Below are 15,129 nucleotides of genomic sequence, written 5' to 3' on the forward strand. Positions count from 1 at the left end.
CATATAAACTATTAAAGGGTGAGCTTTGTCTTGATTTCAAGACATTTGCCAGTCAATATAATTTTGCAAAGTTGAATAGGCTATTTCAAGATACTTTTGTTAGTAGAAGAAATAGGACAAAAGTGTTTAAACAAGAAATAGATCAAAACTGTTAAATAGACATTTAAATTCTACAGTAGAGAGAACCATATATTGTGCACAATCTGCACCTATTCTTTGGAACAAAGTATGATTTTCATAAGGTCTGTAAATTCTAAGGCAGCACTATATATTTTTTGAAAAAGTTCATTTTTTATCTGCAGTGAACCTGAATTCCTAATTATGGTGCACAAAAATGAAACGGCAGCTATTATGCAAGTTAATGAATATAAAGCCCCCTAAATCAGCTAGGAAAAGTTCAGAGAAAAGTTACATAAAGTAAAAGTAATTTGGGTTACACATGCCAACTGCCTTGACAGAGTACAGCAGTTAATCTTTGTTCTCTGTATCCTACAGACATCTTTAAGAACTTTTTGTTATTTGGTGTACAAAGTCATATCTGATCAAATTTTATATGAAAGCTTGAGAGCCCAGAGTATAGAATGTGCAGAGCTAATATCTGATCCTGTAACCTGCTGCTTACAATTGACATATAGGGTCTTCACACCACAGAGTTCTTTGCACAGAGCCACATTATTGTGGAGGGGGGGGGGTTCAGGGCAATTTAAGCTCAGCTCTTGAGCAGGTTCACTACAATTTGGCAAATTTGGCTTTGAAACACCTTCCCTCCTTCTCAATTTTCCAAGGATGGATGGGGGGGCAGGGTTTATCCCTCCCTGTTGTTTTTCCCCCTGCATTCCTGGGCTTCTAGATCCTTATTGGTGGAGTTTCAGAGTACGATTGGGTGTTATAGCTGTACTCCTATAGTACACTTGTCTGGCAGGGTTTTGGTGTACTAAAGAGCCATAGTTGACAGACCTCTTTATGTCCCCCAGTGCGAGGCTGTTTTATAGGTGTTTTTATTTCTTTTATTACATATTAATTTTCATTGCATTTTATCTTATATGGTTGGAATTAATAAAATAGGTCACAATGACAAGCTTGTGCTTGGCTTTATTTTACTGGATCTGGCACAAGTTATACAAAAATATGATGGATTTATTCCTTTACTACTAAAACTTTGGACTATATATCTTCTCATGATAAAAATTAGTAGCACATTTATAAGATTCAGAAATCACCACTGATAAGTACATGGACAACATGGCAGAATGATAGTCAAGCTTCTCAAAAGACAGGAGGATATATGCTTGACCAAAACAAGAAAAAATGGCACCATCTGAACTGTAAACAAGTAGCTTTTGTTGTTAACAAAAATAAGCAAAAGGGAGCAAACATGTAAATGTCACATTACATATAGGAAATGCTGAAAATGATGACCTTTGAGATGTTTGGCCATAACTGGAGAACTACATTATTAAAAAAATGCACATAGAGTAATGATGTCTTATGATCATTTTGTTGTTCACACAGAATATAGTCTAAGCTTGACCATATGATCTGCATTTGAGCTGTACTAAGGAACAATCAGCTTCTAGGAGTAACCTGCCCTCACCAGGTTGAGCTGTTTCCATGAAATTATGATCTGATAATTTGGTAGTTTTTACTTGGTTCAGTGCACTCATTCTATATGTTTATTCATCTTTTGCAATTCATTTATTTAAAAAGATATTTTAATCTGTTTTAAACACATGCAGTGTATGGATCTAAATTTGTCACTGCTGCTGCTTTAGAGGGCTCGTTGTTATGCTGTTGCTGCTTTAGAGGGCTCGTTGTTATGCTGCTGCTGCTTTAGAGGGCTCATTGTTATGCTGCTGCTGCTTTAGGGGGCTCGTTGTTATGCTGCTGCTTTAGGGGGCTCATTGTTATGCTGCTGCTGCTGCTTTAGGGGGCTCGCTGTTCTGCTGCTGCTTTAGAGGGCTCGTTGTTATGCTACTGCTTTAGAGGGCTTGTTGTTATGCTGCTGCTATAGAGGACTCGTTGTTATGCTGTTGCTGCTTTAGAGGGCTCGTTGTTATGCTGCTGCTGCTTTAGAGGGCTCGTTGTTATGCTGCTGCTGCTTTAGAAGGCTCGTTGTTATGCTGCTGCTGCTTTAGGGGGCTCGTTGTTATGCTGTTGCTGCTTTAGAGGGCTCGTTGTTATGCTGCTGCTGCTTTAGAGGGCTTATTGTTATGCTGCTGCTGCTTTAGAAGGCTCGTTGTTATGCTGCTGCTGCTTTAGGGGGCTCATTGTTATGCTGCTGCTGCTTTAGAGGGCTCATTGTTATGCTGCTGCTGCTTTAGAGGGCTCGTTGTTATGCTGCTGCTGCTTTAGAGGGCTCGTTGTTATGCTGTTGCTGCTTTAGAGGGCTTATTGTTATGCTGCTGCTGCTTTAGAGGGCTTATTGTTATGCTGCTGCTGCTTTAGGGGGCTCATTGTTATGCTGCTGCTGCTTTAGGGGGCTCGTTGTTATGCTGCTGCTGCTTTAGAGGGCTCGTTGTTATGCTGCTGCTGCTTTAGAGGGCTTATTGTTATGCTGCTGCTGCTTTAGGGGGCTCATTGTTATGCTGCTGCTGCTTTAGAGGGCTCGTTGTTATGCTGTTGCTGCTTTAGAGAGCTTGTTGTTATGCTGTTGCTGCTTTAGAGGGCTCGTTGTTATGCTGTTGCTGCTTTAGGGGGCTTATTGTTATGCTGCTGCTGCTTTAGGGGGCTTATTGTTATGCTGCTGCTGCTTTAGGGGCTCATTGTTATGCTGCTGCTGCTTTAGAGGGCTCATTGTTATGCTGTTGCTGCTTTAGGGGGCTCATTGTTATGCTGCTGCTGCTTTACGGGGCTCATTGTTATGCTGCTGCTGCATTAGAGGGATCACTGTTATGCTGGTGCTGCTTTAGGCGGCTCACTGTTATGCTGTTGCTGCTTTAGAGGGTTCTTTGTTATGCTGCTACTGCTTTAGAGGGCTCGTTGTTATGCTGTTGCTGCTTTAGAGGGCTCGTTGTTATGCTGCTGCTGCTTTAGAGGGCTTGTTGTTATGCTGTTGCTGCTTTAGAGGGCTCATTGTTATGCTGCTGCTGCTTTAGAGGGCTCGTTGTTATGCTGCTGCTGCTTTAGAGGGCTCGTTGTTATGCTGTTGCTGCTTTAGGGAGCTCGTTGTTATGCTGTTGCTGCTTTAGAGGGCTCATTGTTATGCTGCTGCTGCTTTAGGGGGCTCACTGTTATGCTGTTGCTGCTTTAGAGGGTTCTTTGTTATGCTGCTACTGCTTTAGAGGGCTCATTGTTATGCTGCTGCTGCTTTAGGGAGCTCATTGTTATGCTGCTGCTGCTTTAGGGGGCTCATTGTTATGCTTCTGCTGCTTTAGGGGGCTCAGTTGTTATGCTGCTGCTGCTTTAGGGGGCTCATTGTTATGCAGCTGCTGCTTTAGAGGGCTTATTGTTATGCTGCTGCTGCTTTAGAGGGCTCGTTGTTATGCTGTTGCTGCTTTAGGGGGCTCATTGTTATGCTGCTGCTGCTTTAGGGGGTTCTTTGTTATGCTGCTACTGCTTTAGAGGGCTCGTTGTTATGCTGCTGCTGCTTTAGGGAGCTTGTTGTTATGCTGCTGCTGCTTTAGGGGGCTCATTGTTATGCTTCTGCTGCATTAGGGGGCTCATTGTTATGCTGCTTCTGCTTTAGGGGGCTCATTGTTATGCAGCTGCTGCTTTAGAGGGCTTATTGTTATGCTGCTGCTGCTTTAGAGGGCTCGTTGTTATGCTGTTGCTGCTTTAGGGGGCTCACTGTTATGCTGTTGCTGCTTTAGAGGGTTCTTTGTTATGCTGCTGCTGCTTTAGGGGGGCTCATTGTTATGCTGCTGCTGCTTTAGGGGGGCTCATTGTTATGCTGCTGCTGCTTTAGGGGGCTCATTGTTATGCTGCTGCTGCTTTAGAGGGCTCATTGTTATGCTGTTGCTGCTTTAGAGGGCTTGTTGTTATGCTGCTGCTGCTTTAGGGGGCTCATTGTTATGCTGCTGCTGCTTTAGGGGGCTCGTTGTTATGCTGCTGCTGCTTCAGAGGGCTCGTTGTTATGGTGCTGCTGCTTTAGGGGGCTCATTGTTATGCTGCTGCTGCTTTAGGGGGCTCATTGTTATGCTGCTGCTGCTTTAGAGGGCTCATTGTTATGCTGCTGCTGCTTTAGGGGGCTCATTGTTATGCTGCTGCTGCTTTAGGGGGCTCATTGTTATGCTGCTGCTGCTTTAGGGGGCTCGTTGTTATGCTGCTGCTGCTTTAGAGGGCTCGTTGTTATGGTGCTGCTGCTTTAGGGGGGCTCATTGTTATGGTGCTGCTGCTTTAGGGGGGCTCATTGTTATGCTGCTGCTGCTTTAGAGGGCTCATTGTTATGCTGCTGCTGCTTTAGAGGGCTCATTGTTATGCTGCTGCTGCTTTAGGGGGCTCATTGTTATGCTGCTGCTGCTTTAGAGGGCTCGTTGTTATGGTGCTGCTGCTTTAGGGGGCTCATTGTTATGCTGCTGCTGCTTTAGGGGGCTCATTGTTATGCTGCTGCTGCTTTAGGGGGCTCATTGTTATGCTGCTGCTGCTTTAGAGGGCTCATTGTTATGCTGCTGCTGCTTTAGGGGGCTCGTTGTTATGCTGCTGCTGCTTTAGGGGGCTCATTGTTATGCTGCTGCTGCTTTAGAGGGCTCATTGTTATGGTGCTGCTGCTTTAGTGGGGCTCATTGTTATGGTGCTGCTGCTTTAGGGGGGCTCATTGTTATGCTGCTGCTGCTTTAGGGGGGCTCATTGTTATGCTGCTGCTGCTTTAGAGGGCTCATTGTTATGCTGCTGCTTTAGGAAGGTTTGGCTCATTGGTGTGTGTGTGTGTGTGTGTGTGTGTGTGTGTGTGTGTGTGTGTGTGTGTGTGTGTGTGTGTGTGTGTGTGTGTGTGTGTGTGTGTGTGTGTGTGTGTGTGTGTGTGTGTGAAATGCCCCTCTTACTTATAAGTGGTGGTTAGAATTTCCCAGGCTCAAGCCCTCAACCTTAGGTACAGGAACCTGCATTCTCTACCCACACCACCACATGTCATTCAGGATTCTACATTCTCTACCCACACCACCACTTGTCATTCAGGGATTTGAGTCCATATCTCTCAACTATCTAAATTTTCACAGAATATTTGGCTCATACTTTTGGTCTGTTCCTCTTAAAATTTGTGTTTTTTCTGGCAAATCTGTGAGAATGGAATTCACTAAATAATGATAGCCCTTTAAGTTTCAGTCTCCCTATCCTTTTTGGAAAAACATGGTAACACAAAACACTATTTTACCAATGTTCTAAGATTATAGAAGCAATATTTAAAATGTGTCCCTGGTTATGGTCCTTTGCCCCCCCCCCCAAATACATTTTACCTTTTTCCAGATTTCTTCTGCTGTGAAATTGAGAGATTTAGTTGTGTCAAATGGATGGTGCAGTGGTAGTGGTGTCGTTTCACAGCAAGATGTTCTTTGGTTTGATTCTCGGCTAGGGTGGAGTCTGTATGTCCTCCCTGTGTTTGTGTGGGTTTCCTCTAGGTGCTCTGGTTTCTTCCCATTTTACAAAGACATGTGTCTGGAGCATTTCTTTCCTGGGCCTATGCAGAAACTTAGCTTTGTTCCAGTTTGGACTTTCCTGGTAAACAAATGTTAAATAAATAAAAAATTTTGCTGAGAGTTTCAGGGGAAGAGAAGATTAGTGCATTGTTAGTAGCACAACAGGTAGTAGCCTTACTTTTGATGCAGAAGGCTGTGGTTTCTACTCCCACAGTATGCAGATGGATCGCTGATACTGTACTGTGTTGTACTTTAAAGGGAGTGGATGCTGCAGTCCTGTGAATGTCCTCCTTTGCAAAAGTTACCTAGTAACTATGAACCTGTTATCAGTTTGCCATACATTCCCTATTGAAATGCTACTAGCTTATCATTTTTTAATGTAACATAGGCAATTTATTCCTCAAGGGCAGCAGCCACATTATTTGTAGATGAAACAATGAAATATAAAGTTGTTTCCTAGCAACAACCTCTTCATTAGTTAGAGATTCCTTTAATGTGGAATTATTTAGATGACTTACTTCTGCAGAGATTTTGTATATTTACTGATATTGGTGGATTGTAATGACAGAAGTTTGAGTGGCCTTTTATGGTTGAACATGCCTGAAATGGGTAGTTTTGTCATTGGTTCATACATTTTGTTTCATTGTTTACCAGAAGACTGTTTAAAACTACAAATTTAAAACACAATCTAACAACTGGTGCTGTAATATACAAGGAATATAATTTAACACAATCAGGAATGTGAATCAAAGAATGCATACATGTATGCATGGCCCTAAAAATGTGTTTGAAAACAGCCCAGAGGAAAGTGTTAAAGGCTCAAAATCATGGGCAAATTTTAAGCTTTACTCTTGTTACCAAAGCAATGGATGAAGGTAAACAGTTCACACCACATTACCTTGACCTGACCAAGCCTTTTGACACAGTCCCCTAACTCAGGTGTAGTACAAAAGATTAAGAATGTAGGAGCAAACACTTGCATTACTTGCTGGATTGTCAACTTGCTCACAGGATAGAGGAGATCAAAATAAGGGAGGAGACCGTTTACCAATGGAGTCCCCAGGGTTCAGTGCTGAGGCTTTTTCTGTTTGGCATATACATCTCAAAAGTAAAAGGAAATACCAAAGGGCTTTGGCCAGCTAAGTTTGAGATGACTGCAAGCTAAGAGCAGTTATTGAATCCCCAAATGACTTAACCATCATGTAGGATGATTTGTTCCAAACAATAACTGGTGGCAAAATCATGACAATGCCCTCTGAGAACTGACCCAATTGTTTGGCATTTAGGAACGTGTGTGTACAGTGACCTAACTTTTGACCAACATCTGCCCAGAGTCATAAGAAAGCCTTTTTATGTTGCACAGCTTATAAACAAATTGATTATGACTAGATCTAGAAATGTTGTTTTCCCCCTTTACAAAGCTCTCATCAGGTCAGTCATTTTTCTATAATGCCCGCTTTGGCATGTATCTGTCCAGCCCCATGCAACAATTGGAATACCTTCTGAGATACCTTACTTAAAAGGATAGAATTCCTAAACAGTAGTGTTGCATGGACCACCTGAAAGATTTATTACTATACTCAGTATCCTACAGAGTGCTTAGAGGTGACATGTCTGGCATACAAGGCATCCTCCGACCTACTCCAGATGGACCTACTGAACATCAGCAAGTCAAATGGCATCAGAAATACTCAGTCCAGTATCTAAACTAAATGTTGGGGAGATGGATATATATCACAGAGGCTACTTCTGTTCCAGAACAGACTATCCATAAAAATAAAACAGAGCTCATCCGTCCATATTCAAATGCAACTTTGATCTAAGGATGGGTGATAGAAAATGTACTTCAGAATTGCCCCTCATGCCACTAATGGATAGAGGGAGTTCCTAAATGCTTCATCCCTTACATGGGCCCCCTCAAATTATCTATGGAATGATCACAATTATTCTCACTAGGGCTAATATATAATTATCAGCCATGGGATAGGTAAGACCAATCAGAAAATGTTATTTCAAGCACCAAAAGAGACTTGGCTAAGCTTAAAATATCCTCCAGGTGAACCTATGTTGGGGTAGTAAATAGTTATAAAAAATTTCCCTTCATAGATCACTAAGTGCCTCTCTCACCCTCCACTCTCACAGTCTTCAACATCTGCCAGCACCTATCTTTCTATAATACATTTCTGACACTTTTGTTTTCTAATACAGTCTTTCAAATTAAGTTCTGAGCAATTCTTCAAGGGTTTTATTACAAGCTAACTCTTCTGTACTTTTTTTTCTGCATTTTCACATATCACTAGATTTACTGACTGTGTTTGCTATACATGTCTACCCTTGGCTAATTTAATTGGTATGCATTTACCTCTATGATATATTAATTTTAATTCATTAAATATTTTGGCATAAAATGTATAACTTTTCTACATATACTTTTTGCTAATACTGAATTATTTCTTTTTTTAGGTAAGTTTATCTAGCTTCCCAGTTGTTATATCATTTCTAAGGTAAGCAATCATCTCCTTTACTCATCTGAAGTAAATTCATTAATTCCAATTATGCAAAGTATGCTTCCATACCTTGATATGTTTTTTGTCAGATAAATACCTTATATGGTGCTTAATGTATACAGTGATCTGCATACATTGTTTGTCATTTTCAGAAATTCGTTCGTCCCATTGATCATGCATACTGGGTTTCAGTTGGTTGTGTCGGCATTCCTCCCGATGATACATATGCGCAGATTTAAACTGGTTAAAATCAGCCTAATGTGAACTTTTGAATGCTTTTGAAATAGATTGTTTGTCCTTTTGGTCCTTTTTAACTTGTCTGTTATTTTTAGGATGTCACCATGTAAAACTCGTTTTTGTATGACTTGTTCTCATCACTGTTCTTTAAGTAAGACAATATACTTTGTGACTTTGTGAGAAACAACAGCATAGTTTGTCAGCAGAGTTAACTGCACAGTTTTTGTTTTGCATGTACTCAGATAAAATACAGTTTAATTTCACTTTAAACATGTTCAAGCTTCTGGAATAGACCAGACATTGTCTGTGTTTTTTGTATTGCTAGGTATTTGCTGGATTTTGTTGCGTAATCTTTTGTTTCTTGTTTTATTTTTCACCCCCTCTCACAGTAGCATAGCCAGTAGAAATATTCCTTAATTATTAACTGTGAGCAGCCTAAATCAAGTAGTTGTCAATGCAGAAGTTGGCTTTCTCTTGAGAAGAATCATGCAATACTGGTTAAAGTTATACGGTCAACAAAGTATAGGTTTATGGAACATCTAGCAAGTATATATTAGGACAATTATCCTTTGCTACATTCAGAGTGCTATATTGCAAAAGGTTTATTTGTAGCAGATAATACATAATTGTATGTTTATATGTATATGTATATATATATATATATATATATATATATATATATATATATATATTTGCATTCTTATGCATGGTATTTACTGCACTACTTAATAAAAATAGAGAGCGAACAAGTGCATCATATTCCATGTGGAAAGTTCATTGCTACTCTGACATAGTATTTCTGTAAACACTTCTGGATTCTGGAAAGGCAATGTATTGGCAGTTTCTAATTACTGAATGAATGAAACATTCTGTCTTCTGAAACCCATACCTAATGTTGTTTTTGCATCTAGATCATTTCCTAAAAGATTATTTCTTGGACATATTCATTAACCATTTTGCCATCAACTAGTAATGCAGTGTTATTCATAAATCCTCTCGCCTCATACTCTCATAGTCAGTATATGTTGAGTTTGATTAAGGGTGTTACACCCAGCCAGCTGATATATAGCAGAAGTATGATGATCTAAGTGTTCAAAATGTTACTGTTTAACACTGTGCTTTGCACATTTTAAGGAGAACATTTTGAATGCACAATAGATTCCAAGAGGTGGATATTCTGCAGGCATCATCTGGTGCTTGTGTTGAATCAGACTGTTGCATCCTGGTTGAGTAACCTATTTATAGCTTTGCTAACTAAAGTGATTTAGTAGTACCATTCCGCTGTATACATTGTGCAAAAATTGTAACTGCATTCTGTATGGTCCTACTTCCTGAACCTACCTTTGACTAAATCTATGTAATTTCTAATCTAATTGCTTATCATGTCTTAGGTTTTCAAATGTATTTTTTTTTCTTCCAATCCAACCCCAAGGACATTGTATTTTTTCTTAGCATGAAGGAGATAAACAGAGATCGACTATTGTGTAAAAAATTGTATTCCTATTCTTAGTAATTTACATTATCAACCACTTTGGCCTCAATTGTGGCAAATAAATCAGTTTAGCATCAATTAACTTTGTCCACTTTATTTTGTGGAATGAAACACATAGAAGTGATTTATACATTTTATTTACCTCCTGAGTTATTCACTAACAGCACACATTTGGCAGAAGACTACAGACTGCTACAGTGAAAATACTTCACTGTCAAAAGTGACCTCACCCAAAAGTGTAACATTCCTATAAAAATAACTGCTCATTGTTCTTATCATAGGACCTAGGAGGTTACCAGGCCATTGGCCCTAGGACCTTTTTCAGCATAGCCATTCATGTCACACATTTCCCAATTATCTCTAGCCATGGGCTAGAGTGGCTTTGGTACATGCTTGTGACTTAGGACATCTACAAACTGCCCCTATCCTTAAGGAAGAACCACAATCAACAAGTCATGGTTGAATTTGTGAGTTCCATTGGTCCCACTTTTGTTTGACTAGGCTTAAGGAAGAGTTCTGTTTTTAACGATAATGTTCTATGCCTAACTTGAAAAGTACTGAGTTGACAAAGGATAATGTTTAATAAGTAACTCTTCCATATGCAGCCTCTTAGAATGCATGATAATGCTTAACATTAATACTGCGGTGGCCTTTATAAATGCAGTAGTGTGAGATGTTCATTTCTATAAATGCACTTCCAACTCACTGTAAGGAGGTGAGAGTATATCTGTGTGCTGTGCCTCTTTCTGTTAGTGCTATTCAAACCTCTGAAGAACAATATACGTCTGGGAGCTAAGGCTTAACAGTCAAGTTCTTGTTCACTGATATAACGGGAAGCAAACACACAGCAACCAGTAGTGTCATCAACAGACCGAGGCCTTGGAATGCATATCCCTTCGTTTGAGTAAGAGTAATGAAAGAAGGATGCTGACAGATCATTTGTCTAAAGTGTTGATGGTGAACAGCAGTTATTATCACGTCTGACCTTTTTTTTTGGTAATTGCCCAGAGTGGAGTGGCATTCTTTTTAAAATATAACATTTTTGTAGAACAGGCCACAGCTTAATGAATGAAAATAATTTGCATTTGTTTCATTAAAACAGAAAGAGTCATAAGTGTGCAATTCTAATTGTTTCTTTGGGTCTACATACGACATCATATTTTCTGCAATACTTAGAGGAATGCTAGACAAGATATTTAATACAGTGATGCAGAATATTTATATAGTGCATGATCCAGCTTTGTTAGGTGGAATACATTGGTTCTGGTACTTAAGGTAGGACAACCAACCTTAATCTGAACCAGTGCACAATATTTACCTTTAAATGCATGACTCTATGTCAAGCAAATGGAAGCATTCAGATGTGTACTAACCCAAGTCCACCTAACATGTCTGTTTGTTCACGTGATCTTTTTCCTTCATTACATTAGTCTTTGTTTTCCCTTTCCATACACCAGTGATTATTCTGTATGACTTTCACTAATTAGGACAGTTTCCAATCTGTAGTATGAAACAGGGGAAGACTACATGTGAAAATTGAATGTGCATATTCACCAGCCAAGATGTATGTGAGTAAAAAAATACACTCCCAGCTGGACCTCTAAATATTATAGACTAGCTTTGTGATTGCAGCAGTCATAACATATTTCATCTCAACAATTTGTCTGATGGATTTTCTGCTTTAAGTCTGACATTGTAGATTTCATTTTCTGTCTTTCTTATGCCTCAGATCCTAATGCCTGAGAATGTTCCTCCTTTACACTTACAGTCAAAGTTGTTCCCTCAAATGTACAACTTATCTAAACATTAGTACTTATCTAAACATTAGTAGCAAAGGGAAAATAAAAAATAAAAATAAAAAATACAGTAATACAAACAGACACTCAGTGCAAACACAAGTGGTTCTGCAGTGGGTAATTCACCCTATAACACTCATTTGGGAGACAACCTCTGCCTCCCTTACTAAATTGTTATCACTTTGGTGACACCATTTTAGAGAAAGAGAAATTGATAAAAAATACGTTAATGGAGTTCACAGTCTTATGTACATCAGCACAACTTATAACAAGGAATTAAACATGAAGAAATGAATTAGGCAACCACAGCCAAGACAATGAAAATGATGCACCTTAAGATAGAACAAATAAAAGGAAGTTGCTTTGTTTGAATTTCTGTAATGTTCAGTGCCTCCTGAATATTATACCTAATATGATCTTTGACAGAACCTTGTCCAAAAGTGTTTGTTTTGTATTATGTGTAATTTTCATGTTGCCACTAACTTGTAATGCAGACTACCTTTCATAGCTCCTTCAGATGTTTAAGCATGAGAGACAGAAGTTAGACTGCTCTCAAACATACAACCCAAGGCACTTACCAAAAAACAGAGCAGAAGAAGAAGAAATGCCAGAGACCAGATCCCCTGATCTAGTTAAACTTCACTTGAAAAGGTTAAGCCTACAGCTGCAATATTTTTTGTAGAGGCAAGCCTTCCTGCACCCTCCTCCATGTGGGATGCATTGCACCCACATCCTCATATTTATGTGTACTAACTCCACGGCTGCATAATATCAAGTAAAATAAAACACACACACACCTGGTAAGCATGACGCACAAGGAAAACAAGTGCAGTGTTGCAGTATAGTCAGAATGATGTGAAAGCATCCTGGTTGCTGTTAATTTAGGACATTTGCTTCAGGCATTGTATTTGTCAGGAATCCACATTCAAAGAGATGTAAATCTTTCCCCCTTCAGCATAAGTGATAAAAATATAATTTCTTGTATGAGGGTGGTATGCTAAACCAACTGATCCTTGTGAAGTAAATGATTATATGTGTCTTCAAAATAAGGCATTTATCACTATATTTTTGCATGTTTAGGATAATGCCCCTACATAATATATTAGGCATTTACCATGACTGAAAAATTCTGAAGGTATCCTACAGGAATAGTATGAGCACATCTGCCTATTGTGAATCTGTATATATAGATAGATAGATAGATAGATAGATAGATAGATAGGTAGGTAGATAGATAGATAGATAGATAGATAGATAGATAGATAGATAGATAGATAGATAGATATTGCCTGTAAATGAAGTTTGGCAAAAAACTAAGTTGCCCCGGGACATCTTCATGGGGGGTTAAGTTAATTTTAGGGGGAGTTAAGTGGGTTGGGGAGGTGAATGGGTTAAGTGGAGGCAGGGATGGTTGAGAGGAAATGAGATAATGAGGGGGAGGGGCTTAAGAGGTTTAGGCTAGTGTAGTTGGGTCAAGCAATCACATTTGGCGTGAACTTGCTAATGGCAGGGTTACGTCCATGATGACCAGGATGGTAATGTGGTGGTCAGGTAGGCCTTGGAATGATGATAGTGTGCATGAGGAGGTCAGTGGATAAAGGGAATAATTTAAATTTTTTTTTTTTTGTCTTTGTGGGATATCGTTTGTTAGAATTGTGGGCACAAGATTTGGTTTATGCTGCTCATACAGTTTGCAGGGTGACCTCTGGCTCTTCTGGTTTGAGAATGGGGCATGTCACTTGTAGTGTGTTGAGGGCTGCGGCAGTTACCCTTTGCCTTGGGGGATGTCATGGAAGTTGGTTTAAAAGTAGCAGGGTTTGTCAGGCAGGGTTTCACTGTTAGCCGGGCAGTTGTGGTTATAGGGTGGTTGGGCCAATGGTGCAGTTGTAGTGGCTTTGGTACATTCAGATAAGACAGTCTGTCGGTTGGGATGTTTTTTACGGGCCTCTCATGTGGTGGAGCTTGACTGATGTCACGAATTGTGGTGAAGAGCACTGGTTGTGGTTGTTGTGGGTGGTATTTGGGGACTGGGCTATTTTTGATGGTTGTTGTCCGGCATGAGTGGTGGCAGTGATGGAGTAATGTGGCCGTCATGTCTCTTGGCTGTGCAGATTTCCTCAGAATTCCAGGTTTTAAATCATACTGTGGGCGATTGCCTGTTGTGATTTGCTGAGGACTGATGTTGATGAAAGGCTAGTTGGTAGTGATTTTGTGATGTGCCGTGCTTGCAGATGCTAGAAACCCCCTTTTCGTTCCATGACCTGGTGCCATGATGTTGTCCTGTAGCACAGATATAAAGGCCATCTTGCAGACCCTTTATTTGCTCATAAAAAAAAAAAAAAAAGTCGTTATGGGGGGGGGGTGTTGTTAAGGGAGTTGGAGAAGAGAGATATGTGGGACGTGGTTCGTGTGAGTCCGTTTCCCGCTGTGTCTCTTTTATCGGTTGTTGAGAGGTTGGCATGGGTGTCTGTTGGTGGTGAGGAGGTTGAAAGATCCGCAAATTTCTTTTCGCGGGCTTTGGGCATAGTGTGAGGCTTACTGGAGGGGTCGTGGTGGTTGGTGCGTGTGTGGGCTGGGTGGTGCCAAGTTAGGAAGATATCAATAAGAATATGGCAAGCAGAGAGTTGTTTCTCATCTCTTCAGGTCATTCACCTTCCTTTCTGATTGCGTAGCAAAAGACGGGGTGGGACTGTGTGATTTTTCAGGTCTGATGTGCTAGTGCTCCGTTCTGGCCTTCTCGCGTGAGTGGCAGCTTTCACAGGCTTTGGAGTTGCGTATGTGCTGGTTGCTTTCCTGGGGATTCCGTGTGACTTTTTTTTTCCCCAGTTGTGGAGAACAGCTAACTGCATCTCCTGTGATAATTTGATTTTGGATATTTTCCTCCTAGTGACACCAGAGTCACTTTGAGCAGACATACTTGGACTGACTCACGAAGGAAACAGAAATGTGTTTGAGACTTGCACCCTACTAGTCTTCCTTTTGATGTGGTATTGCATCGTGGGGCACCATTCAACCTCCCAGCTTTACTTTACCCATAGTACAGTTATTCCCTTGCAGCAACTTTATTACTATGTCAGCACCATAGTGTTGGTTGGTTTCTGCTCATATACAGAAACTTTGGGAAGTTCTCCTGCCTGTCTGTACTCGGGTGACTGCTGTGCATTTTGTCCTTGCTTGTTATTAAACAGACTGCACATCTTTTACTGCGGTGACTGCTAGATGATTTCCGGACTATGACTGTTTTTTTTTTTCCCCAGGGGATCAGTGCATTGCCTCAGTAAATAATTGCAAGTGGGTGGGCAACTGATGAGTAAGGGCCATACCACGTTTGATTCTCTGGGGTAAACCAATGGGCATGGGCTTTGCTGGAAAATATTGCTGCATGTCATGGCAACAGACAAGGCAAATACTGAACATTTAAAGAGGTTCATGTTGTGAAATACCCATAGAATTAGTTGAATATGAGTTTCATTTTCAGTGGCCCACTTACCACCAGATTGATGTTTCTTGGCTGCAATAAATTGCTG

Source organism: Protopterus annectens, chromosome 8.part0, assembly GCF_019279795.1.
Source record: "Protopterus annectens isolate FY-2018-M chromosome 8.part0, PAN1.0, whole genome shotgun sequence".
Taxonomy (NCBI): Eukaryota; Metazoa; Chordata; order Ceratodontiformes; family Protopteridae; genus Protopterus; species Protopterus annectens.